The sequence below is a fragment of the Echeneis naucrates genome, chromosome 19, assembly GCF_900963305.1.
Source record: "Echeneis naucrates chromosome 19, fEcheNa1.1, whole genome shotgun sequence".
NCBI lineage: Eukaryota > Metazoa > Chordata > Actinopteri > Carangiformes > Echeneidae > Echeneis > Echeneis naucrates.
In genome coordinates this window covers 11477809-11491334 of record NC_042529.1, presented here as the reverse complement: position 1 = coordinate 11491334, position 13526 = coordinate 11477809, and positions in this window count along the sequence as shown.

The window sequence follows — 13526 nt, the reverse complement described above, 5'->3', positions numbered from 1 at the left end:
CATTACTCAGTACATTAACAGCAGATCTCTGCTCGATGTGCTGTGCACTTTTTTCCTGAGGGTCTTGAGGAAAGCCATGAAGGTGTTGAAGTTGTTGCTTTCTCAAGTCACTGTCCATATCCGATTTTGTTTTCAACACATTATTCTCTAGAATCACAAGCAAACCCCAGAGAACTCACCGGTGGCCAACGGACAAAAAGAATGTTTTTCCAAAAATACATTTTAAACTTCCCTAACAAATTTGGAGGTTTGTTACCACTCACTAGTTTCCTACACGAGCCCCCTTAAAACCGCCACTTTGTACAAATGTAATGTGCTTTGTGAACTTTCGATATGGTGGTAGGAGGTTTTTCTTCCACAGCCTGGCCCCTGTTTCCCTGTTTTTTGCTCAGACAGACAAACCCTTTGCGGTTTCATATTCAATGGTCAGTGATGAGAGTGATATTGATCTCCTCTGCTAAATCTCAGTAAGAAAGTGAGTTTATGCTAGGTTAACCAGCTGCTGGCTGTAGTTTCACATTTAGCCAACAGACATGAGAGTGGTATCGATCTTCCAATCAAACTATTTGATTTTTAGTGCAAGTCTGATCAATGGCCTGCCTGTAAAGTTTCTCCACAGACTGTATAAAGATTTTCCTCATTGAAAAACATAACGGGGGGGACAACTTTAGTAAATTCTTCAGAGGTAGTTATCCGATGGATGCTGAGAGGCGGCTTTGTTTTGCTAATATTGAAGAACAAAATGCATTCAATCAAATAATAAGACATATTCAGGAGAAATGCATCAAGGGGCAGACATCTACAATATCATAGCAGCTATGAGCATAATGAATGCTGCACTACAGGGCTTTACTGATGCATTAGATGCCTGGAAGAGCAAGCCATGCCCCTCAAAACCCTATTGGATGTCACTGCCATCTTCAAACCAAACTGCTATTAGAGGGAAAAGCCTCCATCTCATTTGTCTCTCCCAGTCTCTCTCCAGGATAGTAGTAACATCACATATGGAAGACATCATGCTTTTACAGAGCAGCTCTCCTCACCAAGAACTAATAACAGTGTGGCTATGGGTTTAATAAAAAGGAATGGAACGAATTATGGCCCCATCCCAGCCAGGGCCATCATGTTCTGAAGCGCATTAGTGGGGCCTCAGCAACCAGCCCAGACTGGGAAGGTTGACAGAGAGAAACAGGGGATGTGACTTACTTGGGCCAAAGTTCCCAGTGAGTAAGCAGCAGGGCTCCTGAGTTTTGAAACTGTAGTACAGAAGGGGGCCGCCCACAAAGAGATGTATAGAGAGGAGGCTTGTGGACAAGCACAAAAGGAGGCTCTGGGGCTTATGGGTCGTCACCAGGAGTTTGATATAGGATGCGGAGCCGAGTGTTGATTGGAATAGAAGTGAGAATATGTAGAGCTCAGCTATGGAAGTCAATAAATGTGGGGATTTAACAACAAAGAGCCCACTTAGAATGTTTAAAGAATGTTTAAGTGGAGACAAGAGAAATTATAGTGACGGCGAATGACTGATGTACTGAATGATTGATGAAGTTAGTGGCTTCAAAAAGGAAGGGAACAATGGTATCTGCTCATTGCTTTTACATAAAGTCTTTTGAAGACTTTTAGGACAGTGGTCTGCAATTTAGGGGTTGGGATGGCCAAGAAAAATGAAAGGGATCACAAGATGAGGATGGGAACAAATCAAAAACATTCTCAAAAAAGAAATTTCTTTTTCGCCCGATAAGTTTATATAATAATCACAAAATTTTATGAGATGCTGCATGGTTTTGTCCTTCACTACCTCTAAAAGTATTTTACAATGAACTCTCTAATGAGGGAAAACTGCATGATAAAAAGCATCCTGTTTGGATTTTTCTAGTAAATATAAGGTCTGTCAAATCACTTTCACCACAGAAAATGTTTTGAACACAAATTTACGTCCATTTTTTGCTTGTAAGTGATCTTCCTTCTTCACTTTGTTTGCCAGATTACTATCACCAAATAGCTGCTGCTGAGACAAGACTGTGAAACCAACGACCAAAAATTTTACAGGGCACCTTCAATCCGTTTTAATATAAGTACATGTGTATCACGACTAGATATTGCAACTAAAAGTTTTGAAACCGCTACTTATGGCTGCTATGAGGGTTCACTTGGAAATTCTTCTCAGTTTTCTTTTGGTTTGATCACCAGCAAAACCTCATTTCTCCGAAAATAGGCCAGGGACATACATATTCACATTTGTAAAGGAACGATTTGAAGTCACAAGTAGGACAACCACAAACAAGTTTTCTAGTCCACTTCCACACATATGTTTCTTGCTCTGCCTCCTTTAGTCAGCTCCTCCTGCATATATTTTTTTAATAAACACAAAAATGCATGAAGAAGATTTGTGAGAGTTTTCTGTGCATATGCGACGCGAGTATAAATTCTTTATATGCAGTTTGGCTGTGCACAAGTGAGGCTTATGGAATAACAGAAACGTCCCCATAAAATAAAACAATACCCGTGCAGTAAATCTAGTGTTGGGTATTGTGGAAGAAAATTCTTTTAATTATATTTCATTTGATGTAGGCGAAAGTCTTTGTCTCACTGTAACTCAGTGCCTAAGTCTGTCTCATTGCTCTTCCAGTTTTCCACGTTGTTAGCCACATTTTATTCAGCTATAGATACAATCTCTTTAAGACTGGCTCAGTCAGAAGATTTAGACAGAAGTCTCACCAATGACTATTTTGTATCTTTGTCGTTCTTTGTCTTTCATTAAAAAGGTGATCATCTATCAAAGTTGGCATAAAAAAATATATAATACTGCACATGTAACTGAATTTTTTCACTGGCATATATAGTAATGTCAGGTAACTCCTTTTAGAGGCGAAGTTGTGAATTCCTTTCTATCTTATTTGACATTGTTGTCTTTGACACTTAAGGCGAGCCTAACCCCGATATTTCACCATCCACAAGGGGCTCCATCCCAACTGAAACCACCTCGGAGTTAAGCCTCAGTGATCACCATCATGATGACCGTGTTACCGTTATGTAAATGTAAAAAGTCAATCAGGCTCGATCAAAAGACTGACGGAGCAGAGGAAGACACGAGCGGAGCAGTTGGCAGTGAGGGTGGGTGCTGGTCCTTCATGGGTGGGCAAACCTGGCCCTAACCTTCAGCGTTGTATGCACTGACATGTCTGTCCTTAGATCAGCTGCCAGTGCAGAAGATGACAGGTTAGTTCAGACCTACAGCATGGAAGGAATCCTAATGGCTCCATCAAGACAAGTGGACCAGTTATGCAGTCTTGTATGTTAGATTTTATTCTCAGAGTCTGACCTGTGTGACACTGTATCAGCCGCCTGTCATAATTAAGTCTGTGGAGGCTGCAGACTTGTACTTGGCCAGTGCCTGTCTGGGGTTTATGTTATTTTGAAGCTTAAATTAAACTTTTTTTTTTTTTTGCTACTGACTCCTTCACCCTTTTACTGTGTATGGTCATTTGATACAAACCTCATTGCCAGCTCACCGTCTCTGTCTGTCTTTAAAGCAGGTCTGTTTTATTGAACCTGCACAGGCTTCTGTTATATTTGGATTAGAGGACGCCAGCTGACCTAATTTGCTCCCTTACTTACTTTTTGGGACATATATTTCGACCTGTAAGTCATTTTCCCATTCACTGTCAAGTGAAGTTATGCTCTGGACCACCAGAGTTGGACTGGCTGCAGATTTACATCTAAGAATAATTACATGTAGGACTTTGACTAAGAGAGTTCATTGCTGCTCATTTCTGTCAGCAGAAGTGGTTAACTCAAATGCCATTGGCAAATGTTGAATAAAACGATACAGATGATTCACAGTAATAGTCATAGGCGGTCACATAAAAAAGGCATCACCTCCCAATAATGGTTTGAAAGCTAATTTGTCTTTAAAGCATCATCTGGGAAATTTCCTTCCTTGTTTATTTTTCAATAGCATTTTATACATGTGTAAATGGGGAGTCATTCATAAAATAGCGCCAGTGCGGTGCTAATATTAACTGAAGAGTCTCTGCGTAATTGATTTTCTTCTGGCCTGGCGAATGGATGTTTGAAAATGCAAAGGCATGTCAAGTTGCCCAAAGATACATTTGTGTTATAAAACGATATATTAACTCAGGCACATCATGCATGCACGGGAAGTTGCAGAGACAAAGCGGACACACACATGCACAAGGACATAATGGCGCATACATCTGCTCACCGTCCTTGTAATTGTGGCTCCATCAATATCATATTACCTGTTCCTTTAGCTGCCTATTGATCATGCCTGCAGCGGCTGATCATGCGCTGGTTACAATGTGCTCCATTACCTGTGCGTTAGTGTGAGCCTCTCACATCATGGGAGGGTTTGGGGAGAGGGTAGATTATGGTTGTCCAGGCTGCTTATTGATCTCTGGGCATGTGAAGCATGTTCTGGTGGCCTGGATTGGATGTATGGATTAGATTTTGAACAGTATGGATTTCTAAAGGCAAGTAAAATACCAAAAGTGATAGTTATGTGTTTAATATTCTCGCATCAACCTTGTTTTAAATGATCCATTACACAGGTTATAGCTGCTAACAGTACCAAACACTGCTGTCTGAATACGTCTGAGGATGGTGAGAAGAAGAAAAAAAAAAAAAAAAACCCTGTCCAGATTTGAGAACCTGTTTGACCTGATGATGGTTCTGCATAGAATGTTGGTGTATTGCTCATATTACGATGCCTCATCCTGCAGTGATGTGAATATGCACTCCAAATTGCACAGTAATCCATCCAGCAGTTGTTGACACCTCTCACTAGAAACCACATAAATCAACCTCATAAAAAAATTTGATTCATCTTGGGACTATGACTTGGCCTTTGTTTCATTGAAGTCCATCCAGCCAGTGAGACAGCGCCTGTCTCAGGGCTGTGCTAGCATGATTGAAAAAACATATTATCACCACCAGGCGGTGTAAATTTTGCGTTTAGCCTCAAATAAGAATGGCAGAGAGTATACCTCTCATATATTACCGTGTAGATTGCGAGGTGGTCACACAATGTGGAATTATTGAAAATAATGGTGACAACTTTCCACTGAACCCAGACATTGTAATTTGTATTCTTTTTTTTTTCTTTTTTTTAAATAACCTCTGGCAGAGTTTCTTGGATCCAAGAAGCTGAGTGAGAAAAAAAAATCTATCATAACAGTGAGGAAAATGCCAATAACAGAGTTTGTAATTAAAAATCCAGTAGGTCTGTTGCCAAGAAATAAAAATTCACTTTTGGAAGAAGCCGAACTTCCATATCCATCACTCACATACTCGAGAAAGTATCAACACGAAGCTTCATCGTGGAACATTTTCAGCTGCGTTAGTGATTATATTACCCCCTTTTAAAAGAAATCCTGACAGTGCTATGGGCCTGTTGATGAATTAGATGCTGGAGCTAACCATCGGGGACATCAGCGGAGTCATTTCATATAATTAAGAAATAATGATCAGGAGTAATATTTGTCTTTCCAACATTCTCTCATCTACTAAGTACTACCTAAAGTCATTTGTATCAGTGGCGAAAATAATGGCTATGCCATTTTTCTTTTTCAAGTAATTCCTGGTTTGTCTTATCCTCCAAACCAAAGATGTCAGCCTGATGTCTGAGCACCTACATCAGAGAGACAGAAATAGCAGAACCTTACTGAATGATCATTATGGTCAGAGAACAATGCAATATAATTATAATTACAATATAATTATGACTTATATTGTCAAAGCATTCATACCATGTAATTTTTATTGATGATTTAAATTGTGAATGATAACTACATCTGTTAGTAGTTAAAGCCGGTGATCTCTTTGTGTGTTTCCTATCAAGAAGGGAAAAGAAAAAGAAAGATGACGAATGTGTGTGGCCAAAAATGCCTATTTTTCTTGGGACCGCTTGTCTAATATCTCTGTCTGCCATTGAAGGACCCGACCTGGACACTGGATTCTTTCCCCCCTTCTATCTTTGTCTAATCACCCTCATCCCATCTTGTTGCTCTGCCTCGCTGTCTCCATCAGCCTTTCCCCATCTGTCCGGTCTGAATCTACATCAGTTTGTCTCTTTATCTCTGTATCTCTTTCCTCTCACTGCCTCAAAGCCATTGTCTGTAAATCCTTGCCCAGTGTGTGTTTTCTCGTGCATGTGTGACACACCTCTTGTTGAACACTGACCATAAATCTCTGACCTTGTTGTAGCCTCTGAGAAAAGCAGTCTGATATTAAATAATGAAGCTTGGGGAGGGTGATCTGGGCCCCCCCCCCCTCGATGTTTAAGATGTGACATTGTTCCCATTTCGGGCTCTGAAAGTGGGAATTAACTGTAGCCTGGCTCCCAGCAGTACACAGGAAGGAGACAGTGTCTCCAGTGTGCTCTGATAATCACTAAAGATAATAAAGCTTAATGATTTTCCTTCATACTAAGAGACAATACATACTTAGACGAAGCAACTACAATTCAGTGAGGAAAACTGAGTCATCAAAGGTACATTTTTAAGAAGAACAATAGAGCATCAATATCAGTGATGATTCAGGCAGCCTAGAAGCTTAGTGGTTAGCTGTTCCCCACAATAAGACGGTCATGGGTTTGATTCCTTTCTGAGCTGAACATACTGAGCTCTAGCCTTTTTGGCTTGAACCTTAAAACTACAAGAAGCCACAGAAATGCACCACTTCAGTGTTAATCTCCTATATATTGTTGTTATACTTGTGCTGTGGCATAATTTTGCATTTCGCTTAATTTGTTGTCTTCTACCGCGTATACATTCACGGGTCGTGGGGGCTACTGGAGCCAATCCCAGCTCACACTGGGAGAGGGCGGGGTACACCCTGGACAGGTCAGCAGTCCATCACAGGGCCAACACACAGAGACAGACAGAGACCAACAACCACTCACAGTCACACTCACATTTAGAGTCACCAATTAACCCAAACCTGATGTCTTTGGATGGTGGGAGGAAACCCACAGAAGCATGAGGAGAACACGCAAACTCTGCACAGAAAGGCCCCAGGCCAGGGAACCGAACCTGCAACCCTCTTGCTGCAGGGAAACAGTGCTAACCACTATTCCACCGTGCCCCCTCCGACTTTAATATCTTGCTGATATAAAATATTTTTTGAAATGACCGGTATCAACAAGCTAAAATATCTGTCTGACCATGGACGGTCTGCAGGGCTGTGAATTGCAAGGACAAACATGTTCCTCACACTCAGCTTTAATACATGACGAAAAAGTTCAAAATCACGAATCGCTTGTCCAATAAAACAAAGACAACCGAGTAACAGCTGCTGCAGCAGCAGTAATAATATTGATGAGTAGGTAAAATAAAACACTATTTGTTGTTTCCATATGACCATAACTTTCTGCTTTTCCTCCCTGCAATGTCCCCCTAGCTGCTGAAAGATGATCACGTCCCCGAAGGCGTCCTCGTTCACCTCAGCGGGGGCTAGAAGAAACTTCATCTGACCTAAGGGGGGCTGTAGTACACAATACTCCCCAGACATCTGTTATGTGGAATGGCATCTAATTCACCTTTTGGTACAGAGGGGAAACAAAGGAGGGGGGGTGGGTGGGATGTGTAGCATCGGGTGGGGAATGGGAAATAGAGGTTTTTGTCCATGTTCCCCTGCGCCTGCTTTGCACAATCTGATCTTTTTGAGATACATTTTATAATAATTATTTCCCCATTCAAAGTGATTTAAATGAAGAGGGGTCTATAAATTCTGTGACAGAGCTAATACTATAACTCTGCAGAGGACCAACAGAGAGGTCCTCACAGAGTAGCCCACACAGAACCTAAAGTGCAGAGAGAGCATTTGGCACCAAAGACGCTGTCAAATGAATAGCATGCAACAAAAGACTGTATCACAGACGGCAATGTGAATGTATTTTGCTGCGTGCGACCTCAGACACACACACACACAAAAAAAAAAAACTCTCATATTGTGTGATGCAGTGCACAGGATCCAGAAGGAGCAGTGTAATGGCAAGTCCCTCACACAGGCACACTGTAAAACACACTGACTCAGAGGATAAAGCACACCAAGCAAACTGAGCGAGAGCGCGTGAGGTGTGAAGTCCGTCAGGGCAGGATGTTGACATTTGAATAACATATTCAAGACTCAGTTAAGTTAAATTGGACAAAAAAAGTCGAAAAAATTTTATCTTTCTAAATAGATTATGAAATAAATTATAGAAATTATGGTATCACTTTAGTATAGAGTGAATTTTTTATCTTCTGTGTTTTTAGTTTTTCTTTTATGTAGACTAAAGGAATACATTTTTTTTTTTTTTCAATTATTCCTCCATATTTGGTAACCATCAATAACCATCAGTAAATTATTCATGATCTAATAGGTGTAGTTCACTAACAAAAATTATTTCCAAACCCCAGAAGGGCCACTAGCTCATTTCTAAGAATTTGCTTGTTTCAGGAGTTTGACATGCACTTTAAGGGTCAAAGGGCATCCATAGATACCCACTGCGGGGTCAGCTTCATTAGGTGTTAATGACCCTCCCTGAGGGCAAGTTGTCTGCTCTACTGTGGGCCATTTTTTCTGCACTTAACATCTTTTTTAATATTGAAAAACAACCTGTTCTCTAACATCATCGACAAAGCTTTTAAAAGTCTCTCTCTCTGCCTTCCTGAATGTAAAATGACTGAACCACCAAGCGTCTTGGATCCAAATCAACACCGAACCGTATTGAGCCGGCTCTGCTGAACATATGGTGGTATCAGTGAGAGGGACCATTCATTAAAGCAAACTGTCATCAGGAGGCCGTTGAAATGGAAAATAGCTCACAGGAGCATGTTACACAGCACTCACACAGAACTTGGATTTATTCCCTGTGAGTTGTGATTAATGAACAAAGGTCCCTCCCTTGATCAGCTAATTAGAGAGGAAATACGGGTGCAAATTCTCTCTTCTTTGCCGGGCGAATGCGGCTCTTGCTGCCAAAACCAAGTGTTTCTGCTAATTTGAAGTTTGTCTGTCAAAGGAGAGAAGATTTCATAATAAACCAGTCACAGGCTGTGCGATCTGGCATCCATTCAGACAGTTATGATAAACAGACAACATCAAGACTTGGAATTTAGGGCTACTTTTTGATGTTCAAGATCTTGATTCCAGTTCCAGGCCTTTAAAGATGACCAAGATTTTGTGAGAGACTCAACAGTCTTCTCACCCTGAAGAACTTGTCTCTGTGCTGATGGGGTTAGGGTTGGGTCTTCTTTAGAAACTTTTCATATAAACTCTGTAGCCCCTCTGCAGCTGTTTTGCTCCATTTTGTGGCGGTTAAACTGGCGACACGCATTAACAGTCATCTCACAAAGAGGCTCTGCTCCGGGAGCCTTTGGCCCAGTAGGTTTCAGTCATTAATCCACCGGCTGTGTTTTACAGCTGACTGTTAGCATCAATACCTGATCCTCCATTGTGCGCTGCCTTTGTTGCAGAGAAATTGATGAAGTTTCTACCAAAGTCATGCATGTTTTGATGTGAGCTTGTTAGCAAAGAATCCCTCAGCTTGTGACAGAGTCTTAACATAATAATTATGTGATAATCATTCCAGCCTGTGGCCGGTCCTGAACACTCAGCATCCTGTGGTGAATCCTGTAAAAAACCCTTTGGGTTCTGGCAACAGTGCATAAAGAAAGGAGTGTAGCAGCTGAAGATGTGCCAAAACCCAGAAAAAGATCAGATCATATGTGACACTTGTTAATGGAGAATCCTGGAGTTGAGAGTAATAGAGTTAAGGTGTCAGACTTGGACATGTCTGACTGACTCCCTTTTCTGGACACTTTCATACTATGAGGTCAAAGGACAGCAGATGACTCTTCTATCAAATGACCACCAGGACAGACCCCTCCCACAGAGGAATCCCTCTGGCAGACAGTTGTTTCATTAAATCTGTGCTTCATTTCTGGATAGCTTACACTGAGTGACATACATCTCTGATTGATCTATGATTTTGCAGCTGATCGAAATCCCACCACATTCATATTCAGCTGTGACCCGGCGAAGCATAAGGGATCATACATAATAGCGTCATTCCAAAGGTTTTTCCCTGAGCAATTTTCCCAATAATGACAAATCTAGCTCACTCACAGTAAATGAGTCCATTGCGCACGGAGGATAAGAAATAAATCACCAACCTCTCATCATCACTCTGGGAATAACCCCAGTGTATGATAGCCAAATGAACCTTAAGTGACTCTGGTAGAGGAATGCACTTTGAACTCTGACCTCTGGGCAGGCCAGAAGGCTGATCCTGACCTCCACTGGGAGGAACAAGTCGAGGAGCAGAGCGCTGACCAGTGACCGGAGACCAGTTGCTCGAGTCACTTCAGGAGTGAGAGGAAATGTTGTTTGGGTCATTACAGGGGAATGTGGACAGCATATAGGATGTGTGCGGCTGCTTGGCGGTGGGAACAGAAAAGGATTGTTTTCAATTGGTTTAATGAGAACAAGGCAGAGGATTTTAGTGCTTACTCAGTGGAGTGCATCAGTGACAGGGGCTGGTCATCATCTGAGGAGGATGAAGCTAAAAATCTGAACATAATTATGCTCACAATAGGCTATGTGTTTATTACCACCATCATACACTTTAATCATATTTTTTGTCATGCTAGTGGAGGGGCTGCAGGGACGTGGCAGCAGCAGTTGTTGTTGTTGGCTCCAAACCAAATTTCCTCAACTTCTATTAAAATGATTGCCGTGAAATCAAAAAAGTGTTTCACTTTGTTTTATGACCTGCAGGACTAAAGGTGTTCCGATCAGGCCCAGCTTAACTTGACTGATGGCACACATTGACATTCTCCTCACTGATTTTAGGCGAATGTCTCTGACGTGTATGAATCTGATGAAGGGTTTCTCATATTTGGAAATCGACAAAGCCTGTTCTTCAAAAAAGCACTGTGAAGGCGCAAAACAATCTTCCAAAAATAATAGTATCCCCTTGGCAGCGAAAGACGTTAAATGGAGGTTTTTATTGGACGAGGAAGTTTCCGCCAATAAGCAAAGAGTGTGTTTCTATCCGTTTGAACATGTAGTAAGCGTTGTGGTAGGCTGTGGTAATATTTCTGAAAACTTCGCCGTGTCCTCCTGCTGCTCTGTGCTTGACTGAACCCATCTACTGCCCTCCAAGCAGACTGGGAGTCAGTTGGTTCCCTCCTGCCTGAGTGGGGATACTTGACCTCTTCAGTAAGGGTCACCAATCACTTTCATTAGGAGTGTGAAGATCTGAAGGGGGTGACATTCGCCCATCCATCCAGATATCCGGGTTCGGTCTAATCCGTGTGTGTCTGAGCCAGACGCTCACATGCACCATTGACAGCAGGGTCATTGTGTTAGCGACACAGAAATGTATCAGGGATGGAGCCAGGGCTTTTTGGATAAAGGCCTGTTCTGTAGATCTGCAGCGGAACCATCTTGTTTGCATATCAATACCTTTAGGCCTGAATAACTTCAGTCAGATGATGAATGAGAGATTTGCTCCTGTTTCAGGTCTCAGGACTCTCTGGTGCAGAGGGAGACATAAAGGAAACTTTTCACCAGCGGGAAACTCGAAGACATAGCTGGCTGGTTCTCTTTAATCACTCCTCACACATGTATGGTGTTGTGTGACTTGGAGCTATTCTATAACTGAGGAGTATGCAGAAAGGGGGAAATGGACACCATCCACCTGTCAAATGCTTATAAATTTTATTAAAACTTTCCTGAGGTAACTGATCGTCATCTAAAGGCTTCTGAAAACTTGTCTGGCTGTGATGGGTTCTTTTAAAGCGAGATGCCAATTGCTCTTTGATGAGAGGTCAACACACAGCAAACACTGTTTGTTACTGATGCTATCGAAATGCAGTTTTCATGCAAAGATTGCGAGTGAGAATGAAAACAGTAAATGCGCAAGCAGGAAATACACTTTTTTAAAGTTGTAATAAAGGTCTGTAGTGCTGAGAGATACTGAGAGTGAGGTGACCATAATTCTTGGTGGAATCTATGCTGATCCCTCAAACTTTACAGGCATTTGATCAATTTCTGTGATAAAAACATCGACCAGTGCAGCTTTAAGTTAAACTAGTAAGTCACATTATCATAAAAAAAGGGCCAGAATTGCTCTCTTCAGGTTTCTTAAGTTTGCTGGATCTGCTCAGTTTATGACCTTTTGGATGTTGCTGGTGAGGAACGGTAACAAGGGAATTGAATCAAACTTATACGAACACTGACTTGTAAAGAAATGAAATATGAACTCTAACAACCGCATAAATGAAAAAGTGGATGGATGTTACAGGTTCCCAATAACGGTGTAGCTCTGGCAGGATTAGACCCATGCCCCGGCCCGGCATCCATGTATGCCTCCCTGTGTATATGTGTTTAGGTCCTGCATCGATTACAGATGTATAGAAGATAGATCAGGTCTTAAATTATATTTTACAAATGTATGATAGTGACCCATGCTCGACCCCTGAGTTAAATCAAAGTGACAGTGGACATGGTACATATAAGCACATATCCCTACTGCCTATAAACTAAACAGGCAGTTATTGATTCGGACCATCTCCCTTCAGTGGAGGTCCTAGAGGTTGAAAGTGCAGTATTAATGGTTAAGGGAGGAGCTGCTGTATGTGTGTGTCCCTGTGTATGTGCTTGTTTGAGTGTGTGTATGAGAGCAGAGCATGCATCCACGCTCATAGCTCACACTAGGTGACTCCATTAACTAGCGTGGCGGTGGAAGTGGTCAGCGGTTAATGACGACCTGCCTCACAGGTCAAGGGAGAGCGGGGAGGTCAAAGATTGCCATTGCCAAAAGGTCACCAATCACGGCCGTGAATTGATTGCTTACACATCAGAAAAGTTAGTCTTCTGTTTAAACTTCAAATTTGGCCCCCGTAGGCCGCGTGACCTTGCAATCCCAGTTCAGTGTGCTCTCCTCCCAGCTTTAGCTTCACTAAGCACTCACTTATGCTTGAAGGAAAGCTCCAGCATTTAGAGAAAAACATTTATTTGGTTTCATGAGTAGAGCCGGTCAATAGCACTGATACCACTGATAACGCTGTGGTCTGTTCAATATGGCTGTAGCCAGCACAGTTATCTTAGCTCAGCATGCTGCTAAATCAGCTGTCTGGAGGTAATAAAATCCAGATTTAAGAAAGCGCAAGATTTTCGTCTTTTTACTTGTGACCTGTAATTTAAAATCGATTTCAAACCACAGGTGGCTTATCTTTTCTTGTCAAACTCAAAAGCAAATTAAACGCATTTCCCAAAATGGTCATCCCCTTCTTTGACCACTTCTGAACATAAACAGCTATGTAAACTTTGTTCTTGTAAGTGCATTTTCCTGAAAAAAGTGGTTACAACTCAGTGTTAACTCTGTTTTAATGTTAGAAACTGAAATATTATTTTTAAAATGAATAATACAGACATATTGGTGGCAGATTTAATAAACTATAAAGTCCAGGAAAAGTGTCTGCTCTGTCTGCAGGGCGAAGCTCAGCCAGCCAACT